The sequence below is a fragment of the Notolepis coatsorum genome (assembly GCF_963971535.1).
Source record: "Notolepis coatsorum genome assembly, contig: SCAFFOLD_657, whole genome shotgun sequence".
In the NCBI taxonomy this organism is placed as follows: Eukaryota; Metazoa; Chordata; class Actinopteri; order Aulopiformes; family Paralepididae; genus Notolepis; species Notolepis coatsorum.
In genome coordinates this window covers 50,476-68,539 of record NW_028169798.1, presented here as the reverse complement: position 1 = coordinate 68,539, position 18,064 = coordinate 50,476, and the positions used below count along the sequence as shown (strand labels likewise).

At 44.2% G+C, this 18,064-nt stretch overlaps 1 pseudogene across 1 annotated transcript in view; it reads right to left on the bottom strand.

The window, feature by feature from the left end:
- Positions 1-18,064, bottom strand: part of LOC311248022 (dedicator of cytokinesis protein 10-like) — a 51,300-nt pseudogene that overhangs the window by 1,310 nt on the left and 31,926 nt on the right. The window contains exons 12-19 of the transcript XR_014621032.1: positions 15,927-16,126; positions 15,338-15,403; positions 14,322-14,414; positions 13,540-13,663; positions 11,328-11,452; positions 9,611-9,694; positions 4,770-4,862; positions 4,079-4,197 (exon numbers count right to left, since the gene is read on the bottom strand). The product of XR_014621032.1 is annotated as a dedicator of cytokinesis protein 10-like (transcript). The remainder of the gene's footprint in view (positions 1-4,078; positions 4,198-4,769; positions 4,863-9,610; positions 9,695-11,327; positions 11,453-13,539; positions 13,664-14,321; positions 14,415-15,337; positions 15,404-15,926; positions 16,127-18,064) is intronic.

Genomic DNA, 18,064 nt, shown 5'->3' with positions numbered 1-18,064 from the left:
GGGAGAGGCTGTTTTCCTGGCACCATCCCGCCAGGACCTTGACCTCTTCCAGGTAGGCCCTCTCGTCGTTGGCAGAGATCAGGCCCACCACCACTGTGTCGTCAGCAAATTTGATGATTGTATTGCTACTCCGCTGAGCCACACAGTCGTGTGTGTACAGGGAGTAGAGGAGGGGACTCAGAACACAGCCCTGGGGGGCCCCTATGTTGAGGGTGATGGATGAGGAGGTGCAGTTGCCTGCTCTCACCACCTGGGGTCTGCCAGTCAGGAAGTCCAAGACCCACTGGCAGAGGTCATAGTTCAAGCCCAGGTCCCTGAGCTTGGCTATGAGTATGGAGGGGACTATGGTATTGAATGCCGAGCTGTAGTCGATGAATAGCATTCTCACATAGTTCCCCTGCCTCTTGTCCAGGTGTGATGCTGCTGTGTGCAGCACATGGGCTATGGCGTCCTCCGTGGACCTGTTGGGGCGGTATGCAAATTGCAGGGGGTCCATGTTGATGGGGAGGGAGGATCAGATGTAGCCCTTTACTAGCTTCTCAAAGCACTTCATGGCTATGGAGGTGAGAGCTACAGGGCGGTAGTCGTTGAGGCAAGCAGGCTTGGATTTTTTGGGTACAGGGATAATAGTGGACTTCTTCAGGCAAGTGGGGATGACAGCCTGTTCTAAGGACAGGTTAAATATGTCAGTGAATACTGGGGCCAGTTGGTCGGCACAGACTTTTAGGACGCGGCCGGGGATGCCGTCCGGACCTGCTAGTGCTGGTAGTGAAAGGGTTAACCTTCTGCAGAGTGGTAGTGAAAGGATAACCTTCGGTAGTGTGGTAGTGAAAGGGTTAACATTCTATAGTGTGGTAGTGAAAGGTTAACCTTCTGTAGTGTGGTAGTGAAAGGGTTAACATTCTATAGTGTGGTAGTGAAAGGTTAACCTTCTGTAGTGTGGTAGTGAAAGGGTTAACCTTCTGTAGTGTGGTATTGAAAGGGTTAACATTCTATAGTGTGGTAGTGAAGGGTTAACCTTCTGTAGTGTGGTAGTCAAAGGGTTAACCTTCTGTAGTGTGTTAGTGAAAGGGTTAACCTTCTGCAGTGTGGTAGTGAACGGTTAACCTTTGGTAGTGTGGTAGTGAAATGGTTAACCTTCTGTAGTGTGGTAGTGAAATGGTTAACATTCTATAGTGTGGTAGTGAAGGGTTAACCTTCTGTAGCGCGGTAGTGAAAGGGTTAACATTCTATAGTGTGGTAGTGAAAGGGTTAACATTCTATAGTGCAGTAGTGAAAGGGTTAACATTCTGTAGTGTGGTAGTGAAAAGGTTAACCGTCTGTAGTGTGGTAGTGAAAGGTTAACCGTCAGTAGTGTGGTAGTGAAAGGGTTAACCTTCTGTAGTGTGGTAGTGAAAGGTTAAGCTTCTGTAGCGTGGCAGTGAAAGGGTTAACCTTCTGTAGTGTGGTAGTGAAAGGGTTAACCCTCTGTAGTGTGGTAGTGAAATGTTAACCTTCTGTAGTGCGGTAGTGAAAGGTTAACCGTCTGTATTGTGGTAGTGAAAGGTTAACCTTCTGCAGTGTGGTAGTGAAATGTTAACCGTCTGTATTGTGGTAGTGAAAGGTTAACCTTCTGTAGTGTGGTAGTGAAAGGGTTCAACTTCTGTAGTGTGGTAGTGAAAGGTTAACCTTATGTAGTGTGGTAGTGTCGTGAAAGGTTAACCTTCTGTAGTGTGGTAGTGAAAGGTTAACCTTCTGCAGTGTGGTAGTGAAAGGTTAACCTTCTGTAGTGTGGTAGTGAAAGGGTTCAACTTCTGTATTGTGGTAGTGAAAGGTTAACCTTCTGCAGTGTGGTAGTGAAAGGTTAACCTTCTGTAGTGTGGTAGTGAAAGGGTTCAACTTCTGTAGTGTGGTAGTGAAAGGTTAACCGTCTGTAGTGTGGTAGTGAAAGGTTAACCTTCTGTAGTGTGGTAGTGAAAGGTTAACCTTCTGTAGTGTGGTAGTGAAAGGTTAACCTTCTGCAGTATGGTAGTGAAAGGTTAACCTTCTGTAGTGTAATAGTGAAAGGTTAACCTTCTGTAGTGTGGTAGTGAAAGGTTAACCTTCTGTAGTGCGGTAGTGAAAGGTTAACCGTCTGTATTGTGGTAGTGAAAGGTTAACCTTCTGTAGTGTGGTAGTGAAAGGGTTCAACTTCTGCAGTGTGGTAGTGAAAGGTTAACCTTCTGTAGTGTGGTAGTGAAAGGTTAACCTTCTGTAGTGTGGTAGTGAAAGGGTTCAACTTATGCAGTGTGGTAGTGAAAGGTTAACCTTCTGTAGTGTGGTAGTGAAAGGTTAACCTTCTGTAGTGTGGTAGTGAAAGGGTTCAACTTATGCAGTGTGGTAGTGAAAGGTTAACCGTCTGTAGTGTGGTAGTGAAAGGGTTCAACTTCTGCAGTGTGGTAGTGAAAGGTTAACCGTCTGTAGTGTGGTAGTGAAAGGTTAACCTTCTGTAGTGTGGTAGTGAAAGGTTAAGCTTCTGTAGTGTGGTAGTGAAAGGTTAAGCTTCTGTAGTGTGGTAGTGAAAGGGTTAACCCTCTGTAGTGTGGTAGTGAAAGGTTAACCTTCTGTAGTGTGGTAGTGAAAGGTTAACCGTCTGTAGTGTGGTAGTGAAAGGGTTAACCTTCTGTAGTGTGGTAGTGAAAGGGTTAACCTTCTGTAGTGTGGTAGTGAAAGGTCAACCTTCTGTATTGTGGTAGTGAAAGGTTAACCTTCTGCAGTGTGGTAGTGAAAGGTTAACCTTCTGTAGTGTGGTAGTGAAAGGTTAACCTTCTGTAGTGTGGTAGTGAAAGGTTAACCTTCTGTAGTGCGGTAGTGAAAGGTTAACCCTCTGTAGTGTGGTAGTGAAAGGGTTCAACTTCTGCAGTGTGGTAGTGAAAGGTTAACCTTCTGTAGTGTGGTAGTGAAAGGTTAACCGTCTGTAGTGTGGTAGTGAAAAGGTTAACCTTCTGTAGTGTGGTAGTGAAAGGTTAAGCTTCTGTAGTGTGGTAGTGAAAGGTTAAGCTTCTGTAGTGTGGTAGTGAAAGGGTTAACCCTCTGTAGTGTGGTAGTGAAAGGTTAACCTTCTGTAGTGTGGTAGTGAAAGGTTAACCTTCTGTAGTGTGGTAGTGAAAGGGTTCAACTTCTGCAGTGTGGTAGTGAAAGGTTAACCTTCTGTAGTGTGGTAGTGAAAGGTTAACCTTCTGTAGTGTGGTAGTGAAAGGGTTAACATTCTGTAGTGTGGTAGTGAAAGGTTAACCTTCTGTAGTGTGGTAGTGAAAGGTTAACCTTCTGTAGGGTGGTAGTGAAAGGTTAACCTTCTGTAGTGTGGTAGTGAAAGGTTAACCGTCTGTATTGTGGTAGTGAAAGGTTAACCTTCTGTAGTGTGGTAGTGAAAGGGTTCAACTTCTGCAGTGTGGTAGTGAAAGGTTAACCTTCTGTAGTGTGGTAGTGAAAGGTTAACCTTCTGTAGTGTGGTAGTGAACGGGTTCAACTTCTGCAGTGTGGTAGTGAAAGGTTAACCGTCTGTAGTGTGGTAGTGAAAGGTTAACCGTCTGTAGTGTGGTAGTGAAAGGTTAACCTTCTGTAGTGTGGTAGTGAACGGGTTCAACTTCTGCAGTGTGGTAGTGAAAGGTTAAGCTTCTGTAGTGTGGTAGTGAAAGGGTTAACCCTCTGTAGTGTGGTAGTGAAAGGGTTCAACTTCTGCAGTGTGGTAGTGAAAGGGTTAACCTTCTGTAGTGTGGTAGTGAAAGGGTTAACCTTCTGTAGTGTGGTAGTGAAAGGTTAACCTTCTGTAGTGTGGTAGTGAAAGGTTAACCTTCTGTAGTGTGGTAGTGACATATTAACCTTCTGTAGTGTGGTAGTGAAAGGTTAACCTTCTGTAGTGTGGTAGTGAAAGGTTAACCTTCTGTAGTGTGGTAGTGAACGGGTTACATATATTTTGGGCTTGGTTTGTTTGCACACCATGAGCAGGGAAGATTATAGTATAAATTCCAGAAAGTGAACACAAATCATTATTATTCTGATCCTTCCCTCCAGTGGGAAGTACCCTGTCTCAACCTGGAGGCGCAGTACTGCGGCCTACCTGGTGATGGCAGTGGTGACCTCGTCGTCGTCGTTCTGAGTCAGAACCTTGAACAGCTGGTTGAAGAGCACCGGCAGGAAGCGGATGATCACCGGGATTTTCTCCATACTGAGAAGACCCTGGAGAGGAGAGGAGGAGGAGGAGGAGGAAAATGGAGAAGAGCAGGAGGAGGAGGAAGATGAGGAGGGGTAGGAGGAGGAGGGGGCGGAAGAGAGGAGGGCGAGAGAGAGATAGAGAGGGGAGAGAGAGGGGGGAGAGAGAGGAGAGATAGAGAGAGAGAGAGAGAGAGATAGAGAGAGAGAGAGAGAGAGAGAGAGAGAGAGAGAGAGAGGAGAGATAGATAGATAGATATATAGATAGATAGATAGATAGATAGATAGATAGATAGATAGATAGATAGATAGATAGATAGATAGATAGATAGATAGATAGATAGATAGATAGATAGATAGATAGATAGATAGAGAGAAAGAGAGAGAGAGAGAGAGAGAGAGAGAGAGAGAGAGAGAGAGAGAGAGAGAGAGAGAGAGAGAGAGAGAGAGAGAGAGAGAGAGAGAGAGAGAGAGAGAGAGAGAGAGAGTTATTGTTGACCTCAAAAAGAAATGAAAGCTCTGTTCATGTCTGGAGGCCATTGTTTCCGTCTCAGCGGCGGCTCTAAGGATGAAGTGATGAAGACTGCGCTCGCTCTGACCTTCAGGCAGGTGAGGAAGGTGGGGGTCGGGGGCAGCGACAGGTCCAGCTCCCTGCTCTGGCACTGCTGGAAGAAGCGGTTGAGGTGGGCGTCCTGGTGCGGGGAGAGGAGAGAGAGGGGGGCCATGGTTCAGTCATTCACTCTGGAATAGGGAGGTCCGATGTTGGCATTCAAATGTGATATCGGAAATTATCGGTATCGGTTTTAATTTTTTTTTTTTTTTTTTTTTTTTACTATCCTATTTATTTAACCTTTATTTACCCAGGCAAGCAAGTAAAAACAAATTCTAATTTTATTTATTGTCAAAGTATGCATAATGTTGTGATAATTCCACGACAAGAGATATGTAATGTAATTACCTGAATTATTCAGTTTTTTTGGTGGGGGGGGGGGGGGGGGAACCCTGCATATATCGGTATCGATTGATATCGGTTGATATCGGTATCGGAAATTAAGAGTTGACAATATCGGTATATCGGTATCGGTAATAAAAAGCCAATATCGAGCATCCCTAGTCTGGAATGTTATTTACTGGAGCCGTTCCCGTTAAAGTTTACATTTAGTCATTTATCTGAACACTTTTATCCAAAGTGACTTACAGGTTCTGTACGACAGGTCAGCAGGAAGGAGGGGCACAACTTAGGGATGTTCGATATTGGCCTTTTTTTTTTTTACCGATATCCAATATATACCGATATTGTCCAACTCTTAATTTCCGATACCGATATCCACCGATACCGATATTATGCGGGCTTTCCTCCCCCAAAAAACGGAATCATTTCAGGTAATTAACATTACATATCTCTTGTCGTGGAATTAACACAACATTATGCATACTTTTGACAATACATAACATAATTATGTGTTCTTACTTGCTTGCCTGGGTAAATAAAGGTAAAATAAATGTAAACACATTTTTTTTTCTTTTTAGAAAACCGATACGGATCATTTCCGATATTGCATTTGAATGCCAATATGGGCCGATAATATCGGACATCCCAACTATTTCAGCTGAGTCACAATGTTCATCAAACAGTTGAAACTTCATAGTCATAGTAACATAGTAGAGACATATTAGTATAGTAGGTAATAAAATAGTCATAGTAGTAGAGACATATTAGTATAGTAGGTAATAAAATAGTCATAGTAGTAGAGACATGTTAGTATAGTAGGTAGTAATATAGTCATAGTAGTAGAGACATATTAGTATAGTAGGTAGTAATATAGTCATAGTAGTAGAGACATATTAGTATAGTAGGTAGTAATATAGTCATAGTAGTAGAGACATATTAGTATAGTAGGTAGTAATATAGTCATAGTAGTAGAGACATATTAGTATAGTAGGTAGTAATATAGTCATAGTAGTAGAGACATGTTAGTATAGTAGGTAGTAATATAGTCATAGTAGTAGAGACATATTAGTATAGTAGGTAGTAATATAGTCATAGTAGTAGAGACATGTTAGTATAGTAGGTAGTAATATAGTCATAGTAGTAGAGACATATTAGTATAGTAGGTAGTAAGCTAGGTGGCCAGCTAGGAGACACTGAGGAAGAGGAGTGCTCTCCTCTGGCCAGCTAGGAGACACTGAGGAAGAGGAGTGCTCTCCTCTGGCCAGCTGGGAGACACTGAAGAAGAGGAGTGCTCTCCTCTGGCCAGCTGGGAGACACTGAAGAAGAGGAGTGCTCTCCTCTGGCCAGCTAGGAGACACTGAGGAAGAGGAGTGCTCTCCTCTGGCCAGCTAGGAGACACTGAGGAAGAGGAGTGCTCTCCTCTGGCCAGCTAGGAGACACTGAGGAAGAGGAGTGCTCTCCTCTGGCCAGCTAGGAGACACTGAGGAAGAGGAGTGCTCTCCTCTGGCCAGCTGGGAGACACTGAGGAAGAGGAGTGCTCTCCTCTGGCCAGCTAGGAGACACTGAAGAAGAGGAGTGCTCTCCTCTGGCCAGCTAGGAGACACTGAAGAAGAGGAGTGCTCTCCTCTGGCCAGCTAGGAGACACTGAAGAAGAGGAGTGCTCTCCTCTGGCCAGCTAGGAGACACTGAGGAAGAGGAGGAGACACTTGATCTTAAGTAGAGAGAGGGGTGGGGGCCGTAGCCCTTGGCCAGCTAGGTGTGAACTAAGCCAGTGGTTCTCAAACTACGGGTCGCGACCCAAATTGGGGTCGCGGGTAGGCGACAGTGGAAAAGTAAAAAAAAAAAATATTACAAAAGATACAAATAATAATTTTTTTTAATGTTCTGGCAACATATTTTGGCATATATTGTTTGGGGCAGCCAAAAAGATTCCAGCGACAGCAGTAATATAGGCAAGGAATATTATTTAGTGGAAAAGTGCATGATAGTAGAAGACAGTGCGACGGTCATTGTTTTTTTTTGTTGGATGTTTTTCCTTCATTTCAGATATTGATTGAAGTTTTTAGTCGCCTGCGAAAGATTGGTCGGGTTTCAACTATCGTGACTGTGGTGGGAAGTTTGTTCCACCGTTGTAAATGGTAAAAAAAAATGGTAAATGGCTGCATTTATAGCTTTTATCCAAAGCGCTTTACAATTTGTTCCTCACATTTCACCCATCCACTCACACGTTCACACACCGACGGCGGAGGCGACCACGCAAGGTGCCGACCTGCTCATCGGGAGCAATTAGGGGCTTAAGTGTCTTGCCTCAAGGACACTTCGACACGCTGCCCGGGAGGAGCGGGAATCGAACCGGGAACCTCCAGATTACCAGACGATTGCTCTACCTCCCGAGCCACGGTCGCCCCCCCCCCCCCCCCCCCCCCCAGCTATCCTGACTGTGGTGGGAAGTTTGTTCCACCATTGTGGAGCGAGGACAGAGAAAAGCCGGCGTCTAGATCTGAGGCTGGTTCGTTTGACTATGATGCAGTGGTCGACCTCAACACACGGCGAGCCGGGGGAATAATACCCGCGATTCGGCGGACCATCAACTTTTCCCATCCCTTCAATCAACAGCCCTCTGTGTTCCGCTGGGTGGGGTTCAACAGCAAACAAACGCCAGCTAATACACACACATGCTATAATATACACACATCACAGACATCGACCAGTCTCCTGGTGCTGAGTGCTGAATCCTTGCATTGGGATATGATTGAAGAAATACAAACACGCCGCCCTGTGATTGGTTGACGAAATACAAACACTCCCAGTGATTGGTTGACGAAATACAAACACAAGCCGGGCTTCATCCTGAGTCCAGACACGTCAGACCCATGGAACGCTAGCTCTCCGCTGGGTCCCAAAGCGGAGCATCGACAGATAAACAAATAGCTTGCCGGGGCGAAATTGAACTCCAATAAAGTCGATTTGACTCACCGTGGGGTGATGTGATGGTGTAAGCATTAATCAGCTTTAATGAATCAATCAGCTGGGCTTTTTGGGAGCCTGGGACATTGCCAACCTAATGCGCTGCCCAGTTTGTAAACGTTGTTTAACTCTTGGGTGCGGCGGGGCAGATTGAAATAATTCATTTAGAATATGTCCTCTTTAAGTGAGACTATAGGGATGTAATTGCTGCGGCACAGGGAGACTCGAGAGGAGCTTCTATCAGGCTGCTCAATGTGGACTCACTTTAAAACATGAACTCATCCATTCTACGTTCACTGCACACAACACCCTCATGCACACACTCACTTTAAACATTCACCTTTAGGGGCGGCTACGTGGTGCAGTGGGCAAGGCGCTCACTACAAATACTGGAGACGCTGGGTTCGCCTGTTCCAGCCCAGCGCTCCACATTGCTTTCAGTTTAGCTGGTCGTCCGTACTAATACACATTGGCAGTATTAGGGGGTGGGAAACTGATGGGTGGGGATCGGGCGTTGTGGACAGTGACTCCTACAGGTCGGTTGGTGCGCCTGTGCAGTAGAATCAAGAAGCGATGGGGGCGGCGCCCCTCCAAAGCGCAGACCCCTGACGCTGAAAGATCGCGCCGCGCTGCGACTGCTGTTACCTCGAGTATCGGAGGGGACTTGTGCTATGTATGACTTAGTCCACATTACAGCCGGCTTGTGGGAGGCAAGAAACAGCGTTCGAGACAGGGGAGGGTTGAATTGGACGATATGAAAATTGGGATGGGAGAAAAATAGAAAATGGGAGAAAAAGTGGATAAAAAAGAAAAACATTCACCTTTAACATTCATTCATTTTAGACACTTTAAACACTTTTTAAACATTACACCAAATTTGTATCTATTTATTCCTACACATTTGCACTACCTCTTCTACCTAATCTTTTTCTTTCTTTCTTTCTTTCTTTCTTTCTTTCTTTCTTTCTTTCTTTCTTTCTTTCTTTCTTTCTTTCTTTCTTTCTTTCTTTCTTTCTTTCTTTCTTTCTTTCTTTCTTTCTTTCTTTCTTTCTTTCTTTCTTTCTTTCTTTCTTTCTTTATTCTTTTCATTTTGCACATTTTTAGTTTTGCATATTGTATATTTTGTACAGAGTGGTTGGTCTTTATTCTTTTTACTCTTTACTGTATGAAGCACAATCTCAGGAGGCTCATACAGAACCAAGAATTTCACTATAATGTACTTATGTACCTTGCATGTGACAAATAAAACAAAACTTGAACTTCCTTCAGCGATGCAAGGAATTAATCCGATCGAGGGTCCAAGTCGAATAGAAGTGAATTCCCCTAAACACACATCAGGATCAACTCTGCACCGATTCACACTAGTCAATGTTTCGGTCACAAGACCCTTCTCTCCCAAGTCTAGACATCTAAATCGACGCCGAGGTTGATCCCGTGTTCGGCCGGGGTTTCCTTCTTTTCTTCTGGAGAACAGGGAGGGGGGGGGGGGGGGGTCGAGGTAGATCCAGAGGAAGGTCCTACCTGAGTGTAGACAGTGGAGAGGACGTGGGTGGCCACCTTGAAGATAGGCTTCGCTCCGTCCACCCACTTCACGTCTGAGCCGTTCTGTGAGAGAGAGGGGGAGAAGCACCAGCGTCAGAATCAGGTCAGAATCAGAATCAGGATCAATCCATTTAAAGGTAGCTATAAACAAGCACGTATGGACACATATAAGAGAGAGCAGCTTGAGCAGTAATGTGACTGCCTATTATTTTTTTCTCATTTGGATATATATTTGGATATATAAAAAACTGTACTTTTATTTTATTTTTTATTATTTGTTATATTGTTTTTATTTTTATTAAATTATAATGTCAAATATTGTAAGGAAGGGGCAGGGCTTGATACGTTGTTTTACTTCCCCCTGTTCCTCTCGAACACTTATTGTATGGAAATAGTCTTTGACTATTTACCTTTTGTTTTTTAAACTTGTTTTATGTTCGAGACAAATAAAAATCAAATCAAATCAAATCAAGAATCAGAATCAGGATCAGAATCAGAATCAGAATCAGAATCAGAATCAGAATCAGAATCAGGATCAGAATCAGAATCAGAATCAGAATCAGAATCAGAATCAGAATCAGGATCAGAATCAGAATCAGGATCAGAATCAGAATCAGAATCAGAATCAGAATCAGGATCAGAATCAGGATCAGAATCAGAATCAGGATAAGAATCAGAATCAGAATCAGAATCAGAATCAGAATCAGAAAGGTCTTTATTGCCGAGTAAGTTTGCACATACAAGGGAATTAGTCTTGGTCTTTTAGGGCATCGACGTCAACAGACGATTAAAGTAGAATAAAATAGAATGGAATACATGAACTAAATTAGAATAAAAATTCAATAGAATATAATATGGGACAGGGCTTTACAATTGTGCAGGATCGTAGTAGAATATATACTGTACACAATAAAGACAATAAAAACAATAATGTGGTCCAGGAAGGGTGTGTTGTTAATGTAACACATTGTGACAGACGCTTGTGTTCGTATATAAGTGTCTCAGCGGACGGCCCCATAAAACCCATCTCTTTAAATAATTTACATCCCATAATAACCCATCACTCTTCATCACTGCCTCCATTCCCTTCTTCTCCCGCTAATCATTCGTTTATTCTCATGAATGTGAGCCCTTTCCCCAGAAACCTCCGAGGTCTACGGATCACCAGGTCTGGACCGGACCATCAAGCCATCCTTGACGGCCAACCCAACGCAGAGGTTTGGTGACACGCTGTGTCTTTAACTCCCATATTATATTATATTATATTATATACTGCTGCACAGTTCATACGCATCGCCTCAACGCAGTCATCTCTTTATTCTACGCAGCGTTTCGGCCTTGAGCTGGCCAAGTCAAAGGGTTAAACGTTAAACACCCAGGACTTGGGTTACTTGTGACTCAACCTCCAGGTTTCCAAGTTATGAGCCATGGAGACCTCCGCTCTCTCACCTTAGTGCTGCTGGGTTCTCTCTCTCTCTTTCTCTCTCTCTCTCTCTCTCTCTCTCTCTCTCTCTCTCTCTCTCTCTCTCTCTCTCTCTCTCTCTCTCTCTCTCTCTCTCACCTTAGTGCTGCTGGGTTCTCTCTCTCTCTCCTCTCTCTCTCCCCTCTCCCTCTCTCTCTCTCTCTCTCTCTCTCATCTCTCTCTCATCTCTCTCATCTCTCTCTCTCTCTCTCTCTCTCTCTCTCTCTCTCTCACCTTAGTGCTGCTGGGGGGCCTCTCTGACAGCCAGGTACCCGGGGGGCAGGTTACAGGACACGGGGACGCTGAGCTCCTGAGATGCCAGACGACCTCTCTGAGGAGAGGGAGCCAGGAGTACCCCACTGGAAGAGAATACACAATTATACATTTACATTTAGCGGACGCTTTATCCAAAGTTCTATACGACAGGTCAGCAGGAAGGAAGGGTACAACTCCTTCAGCCGAGTAACAATGTTCGTCAAACAGTGTTGAAACTTGGGCGCTGCAGTGTTGAGTGCAGAGTAGAGACATGTTAGTATAGTAGGTAGTAGGGCTGACCCCTATTAATCGATTAGTCGACTAATCGGTCGAAAGGAGCCGTAGTCGACGGGCCAACCTCTTAGTCGAATATAATAATACTTTTTTTTGTTTTTTTTGTTTTTTTATCATTCTTTCCAAAAGAAAAGAGGCCTAGAAGCGTGGCTAACACTAATGGCACGCATACCAGAGGCTAACTGCCTGAGAAAACAGGCACAGAGGCACTGAAAGAGGATTTCACCCATCTAATGAACACACTAGACTAGACAAATATCAAGATGTATCCATCAGTGGACCAATTGCATGCTTTTGCAGAGGACAAGAAGCCTTCAGTCGACTCATTCAGACATTAAGCACCCCCACAGCCCAAATGGAATGATAAACAATTACAAAAAAATAAAAAAAAACATTTTTATACTTTTTTCATTTTTTTTGTCAACCAATAGTCGACTAACAGCAAATTTTGGCCAATCCTAGTCGACCATCCAAATCCTTAGTCGGGGACAGCCCTGGTAGTAATATAGACATAGTAGTAGAGACATGTTAGTACAGTAGGTAGTAATATAGGCAAGGTCGATTATTTAGTGGAAGAGTGCATGATAGTAAAAGACAGTAAGACTTTTTTTTAAAAGGCAAAATATGGTATGACCTGCTGACATAGATAAAGTACACTTGTGTCTACAGTGGATCTAATTCTAGCTGAGTCATGGTTGAGGTGTACACAACCCCCTCCCTACCTGGGGTCTAATTCTAGCTGAGTCATGGTTGAGATGGACTCAACCCCCTCCCTACCTGGGGTCTAATTTTAGCTGAGTCATGGTTGAGATGGACTCAACCCCCTCCCTACCTGGGGTCTAATTTTAGCTGAGTCATGGTTGACTCAACCCCCTCCCTACCTGGGGTCTAATTCTAGCTGAGTCATGGTTGAGATGGACTCAACCCCCTCCCTACCTGGGGTCTAATTTTAGCTGAGTCATGGTTGACTCAACCCCCTCCCCTACATGGGTATAATTCTAGCTGAGTCATGGTTAACACAAGCCCCTACCTACCTGGGGTCTAATTCTAGCTGAGTCATGGTTGAGATGTACACAAGCCCCTCCCTCCCTGGGGTCTAACTTTAGCCGAGTCATAGTTGATATGTACACAAGCCCATCCCTACCTGGGGGTCTAATTATAGCTGAGTCATGGTTGACACAAGCCCCTCCCTCCCTCCCTGGGGTATAATTCTAGCTGAGTCATGGTTGACTCAAGCCCCTCCCTCCCTGGGGTCTAACTTTAGCTGAGTCATGGTTGAGATGGACTCAACCCCCTCCCTACCTGGGGTCTAATTTTAGCTGAGTCATCGTTGACTCAACCCCCTCCCTCCCTGGGGTCTAATTCTAGCTGAGTCATGGTTGACTCAACCCCATCCCTCCCTGGGGGCTAATTCTAGCTGAGTCATGGTTAACTCAAACCCCTGCCTACCTGGGGTCTAATTTTAGCTGAGTCATGGTTGACTCAACCCCCTGCCTCCCTGGGGTCTAATTTTAGCTGAGTCATGGTTGACTCAACCCCATCCCTCCCTGGGGGCTAATTCTAGCTGAGTCATGGTTAACTCAAACCCCTGCCTACCTGGGGTCTAATTTTAGCTGAGTCATGGTTGACTCAACCCCCTGCCTCCCTGGGGTCTAATTCTAGCTGAATCATGGTTGACTCAACCCCCTGCCTCCCTGGGGTCTAATTCTAGCTGAGTCATGGTTGACACAAGCCCATCCCTCCCTGGGGTATAATTCTAGCTGATTCATGGTTGAGATGGACTCAACCCCCTCCCTCCCTGGGGTCTAATTTTAGCTGAGTCATGGTTGACTCAACCCCCTGCCTCCCTGGGGTCTAATTCTAGCTGAGTCATGGTTGACACAAGCCCCTCCCCTACCTGGGGTCTCCAGCGCCTCTTTCCTCTTGGCGTTGGTCTTGGCGTTGATGTCGCAGGTGACGTGGTAGAAGGAGAAGAGCAGGTGGTGCTTGTCGTGGAGCTGGGTGGGCAGCTCGATCTTCACCTGGGGACAGGGGGCACACGCGTGTGGGTTCATCCTCACGCTCATTTACACGTGATTTCAAAAGAAAGATCAAGCAGAATCAAATAAAATAATAAGATATTATGGTCAGATGGGGAAGAAACAAAAAATCCCACCTAGAAACCTCGTCTAAATAGGGTAGAGATAATATAAAATATAAATAAACAGAGAGGATGAGAGGATAAATAAACATGAGCGGATGAGAGGATGAGAGGATAAATAAACATGAGAGGATGAGAGGATGAGCGGATAAAAATAGAAATGCAAATACAAATGTACATGCAGCATAATGTTTACATCCATAATCACATTTTAAATGATCCTTCAACTGCTAAAGAAACATCAGCCAAAGGTCGAAAACAAATCATAAATCACATTATTCATGACTAGATCCTTTGACATAACGGATAACAACGTGCGCGCGGTATCGCATTCCCATACGCTTGGCTGCTATGAATAATATAAACATATGATTGGCACACATTATGAATAAAGAATTATACAGGTTGGCAAAGAGAAACATCCACACAACCCCACCCTCTGTCTCCTCATCCCACACAACCCCCCCCCCTCTGTCTCCTCATCCCACACAACCCCCCCCTCTGTCTCCTCATCCCGTCCTGCTCCGTCCGTCTGTCACCTCGTCATAGAAGTCTGGGTTCTGTGAGTGGTGCAGGACTGTGGAACAGGCCGCTGTGGTGAAGACTGGACCTCCTGGCTTGCCGTAGATGCACTAAAAGACAGCAATAAAAAAAGGCAAATCACTTTTGATGCCAACAACACTGATCACATCTGTAAAAAGGCCAACCTAGAGATAATAAGAAAAGTTGAGGGGCTTCCATGTCGATCGTCGGTCACTGATTCAAATGTTATATTCTTCTTTTATTGAGTTCTATTTTAACTTTTGCAATGATTTCTTGGTTTGGCAACCTCGGCATGGCTAATAGACTCCAGATGGAAATGAGCTTCTGCTAAATCTGGCGCAAACATGTTTTCATTGTGACAATGATTCATGTAAATGCACATCACAGTCTATAAAAGATAATTTTTTTTCTTTTCGTTAAAGTATCGTTAAAGTGTGCCAGAAGACCATCTGCATTAACTGGAATGATCTCAGTCGTGTTTTTCAAGTGAGAGCCACTCAGAAGGCAGAGGCCATGCTAGCGGACCCCCTCAGCACCCTCTCTATGCAGAGTTTCGACTCTCGCCTTCAGGACGGAGGTATATTAATTATTATTAAATTATTATTATATATAGCTCCCAAAGGAGGGCCAAGTCAAATAGGTATCGGAGATCATTTGTTCCGTCAGCTCTTGGATTTTTAAATGCGCTTTAGGCTTAGCTGCTACTGTATAGACACTTTAACAAATTATGTACTCTCTGTGTTCTTATTTTACACCCGATTGCAGTTTTTATGATGATCTATTGTATGTTTTAAATGTATTTATGTCTTTATTGTATATTTGCCATGTGTACTGGTTGTGCTGTGTACTATTACTGTTGCCAACCAAATTGCCCCTTGGGGATAATAAAGACTATCCAATCCAATCCAATCCAATCCCAATTGTTCTCACTAAATACAGAACTAATATGAGGGAAATATGAGAGGCGATAATAAATGTGCCAGGAGTGTTTCTGCTGTGGATATCATTTCACCTTCAACGGTTTGGCAACTTCATCGTCTGAGTTACGGAACTCCACGTACACGGCGATGTTACGAGCCTGTGAACAAAGAGGACATTGTTATAACATTAATAAATGGCCACAAAGTCCGATGATTATGAGTAATAAACTGGGATCTGTGAGGCAACAGGTAACATAATGAGACACCTCTATCCGCAAAGTAGGTCAAAAAATACACAAAGGACTAAGCAGCACTAAGAACATTTGCACAGTGAGTGAGGTGGGACTTCCTCTATATCTTATATATATATATATCCCCAAAGTAGTTCCCAAAGTTGGGTTGTCTAGCCAGCGAAATGAGGGATAGTTTCATTTCACCTTTTCATTGGATACATTTACATTTACATTTAGTCATTTAGCTGAACGCTTTTATCCAAAGTGACTTACAAGTTCTGTACGACAAGTCAGCAGGAAGGGTACGACCCTGGCAGCTAAGGGTCGCTGACATTGTTCGCCAGACAGACAGTGTTGAACTTGAGTTGCTACAGACTTGAGTGTATATTAGCATAGAAGTTAGTTAGCACAGTGACATAATGTGGCGGCGCTGCCGCGGTGCCCGTACCTTGGCGAAGCTCTTCTGGCCGTCGTACTTGAGGTGCTTGGGGTACACGTACACGTGGTTCCGGTAGACGCGGTGTGGCTGGGTGAACCGGGTGCTGTCCTGGAGGAACTCCTCCACCTCCACCGTGGGCTGCTGCCCCCCCTCCCCCGCCCCCGGCTCCTCGAAGGGCTTCACCGGCACGTAGGACGAGGTCACACAGTCTGGGGGGGGGGCACAAGAGGGTTAACCCTTTCACTACCACACTACAGCAGGGTAACCCTTTCACTACCACACCACAGAATGTTAACCCTTTCACTACCACACTACAGAAGGTTAACCCTTGCACTACCACACCACAAACCAGAAGAGATGTCGGAGGTGCAGCTCAATTGACACCTTCAAAGCTCAGCCGAAAGGACAGTTGCTAGCTAGTCAATCCTGTTCCCACTTTTAGTAGGGTACCCTTAAGGGGGGGGGGGGCTCTGGCTTATTGTATGTTTTTATTGTATTGTTTTACATTGTGTGTTTTTATTGTATTGTTTTATATACAGTAGTATGTACAAGGGACTGGAGATGTAAAATAGCAAAAGGTTTAATCTAGTTATAGCTTTTCTCTTCGGGGAGACTAATGCTTTTTCTGTACGTTGGCCCTGAAATAAAGGGGAAAAAAAAGAAGAAAAAAAAGTGTCATCACTAAAACTAGAACGCCATAGGCCTATATTGTCCCAGAAATAATTGCGATCAACTATATTATTGTCCTTTTTTTAAGACCGTTTTATGGCACTGATATCACGTCGAGTCGAGTCAACTTTATTTATAAAGCATGTTTAAAAACAACAGAGTTGACCAAAGTGCTTATACAAGAGGCCTCGTAAATAATAAATAATAACCCAAAACACTGCTCCTCGGTACTTAGATGAAAATATTTGCTCAATGGAGGAGAAAGAAATGTTCATCCAGTTGACATAGCGGCTCGTTCCCGTTAATGGGCTCCGCTCTGCTCCTCTTAGACCCAGACGAGAGCTGTGGAATGTGGCTTTGAAACCAAGTCCATTTACTCTTCCAAGCTCTCTGGCTGGGATGATGCCATCGTCAGGAGAAACAGCCTCCCTGGAGTAACGTTTAACATTATCTATCTCCACTTCAGGTTCATTGTCTGTCCGCTGTGTGTGTGTGTGTGTCTGTGTGTGTCTGTGTGTCCCCGCTGTGTGTGTGTGTGTGTGTCTGTGTGTGTCTGTGTATGTCCGCTGTGTGTGTGTGTGTGTGTGTGTCTGTGTGTGTCTGTGTGTGTCTGTGTCTGTGTGTGTGTGTGTGTGTGTGTGTGTGTGTGTGTGTGTGTGTGTGTGTGTCTGTGTCTGTGAGTGTGTGTGTGTGGGGGGGGGGGGGGGGGGGGGGGGCGGGCTGGGTGGAGCTAACTAAGCCCCGCCTCCGACACAGAAGCAACGCGATTGGTTAAAATAGTGATATTCTTATGTAAACTGTAAACAAGCACACATGTAGACACAATGGGCAACATATGGATGAGGATGAGAGTATAAATAAACAGAGAGGATGAGAGTATAAATAAACAGAGAGGATGAGAGTATAAATAAACAGAGAGGATGAGAGTATAAATAAACAGAGAGGATGAGAGTATAAATAAACAGAGAGGATGATATTATAAGTAAACAGAGAGGATGAGAGTATAAATAAACAGAGAGGATGAGAGTATACATAAACAGAGAGGATGAGAGTATAAATAAACAGAGAGGATGAGAGTATAAATAAACACAGAGGATGAGAGGATAAATAAACAGAGAGGATGAGAGGATAAATAAACAGAGAGGATAAGAGTATAAATAAACAGAGAGGATGAGAGGATAAATAAACAGAGAGGATGAGAGTATAAATAAACAGAGAGGATGAGAGGATAAATAAACAGAGAGGATGATAGTATAAATAAACACAGAGGATGAGAGGATAAATAAACAGAGAGGATGAGAGGATAAATAAACAGAGAGGATGAGAATATAAATAAACAGAGAGGATGAGAGTATAAATAAACAGAGAGGATGAGAGGATAAATAAACAGAGAGGATGATAGTATAAATAAACAGAGAGGATGAGAGTATAAATAAACAGAGAGGATGAGAGTATAAATAAACAGAGAGGATGAGAGT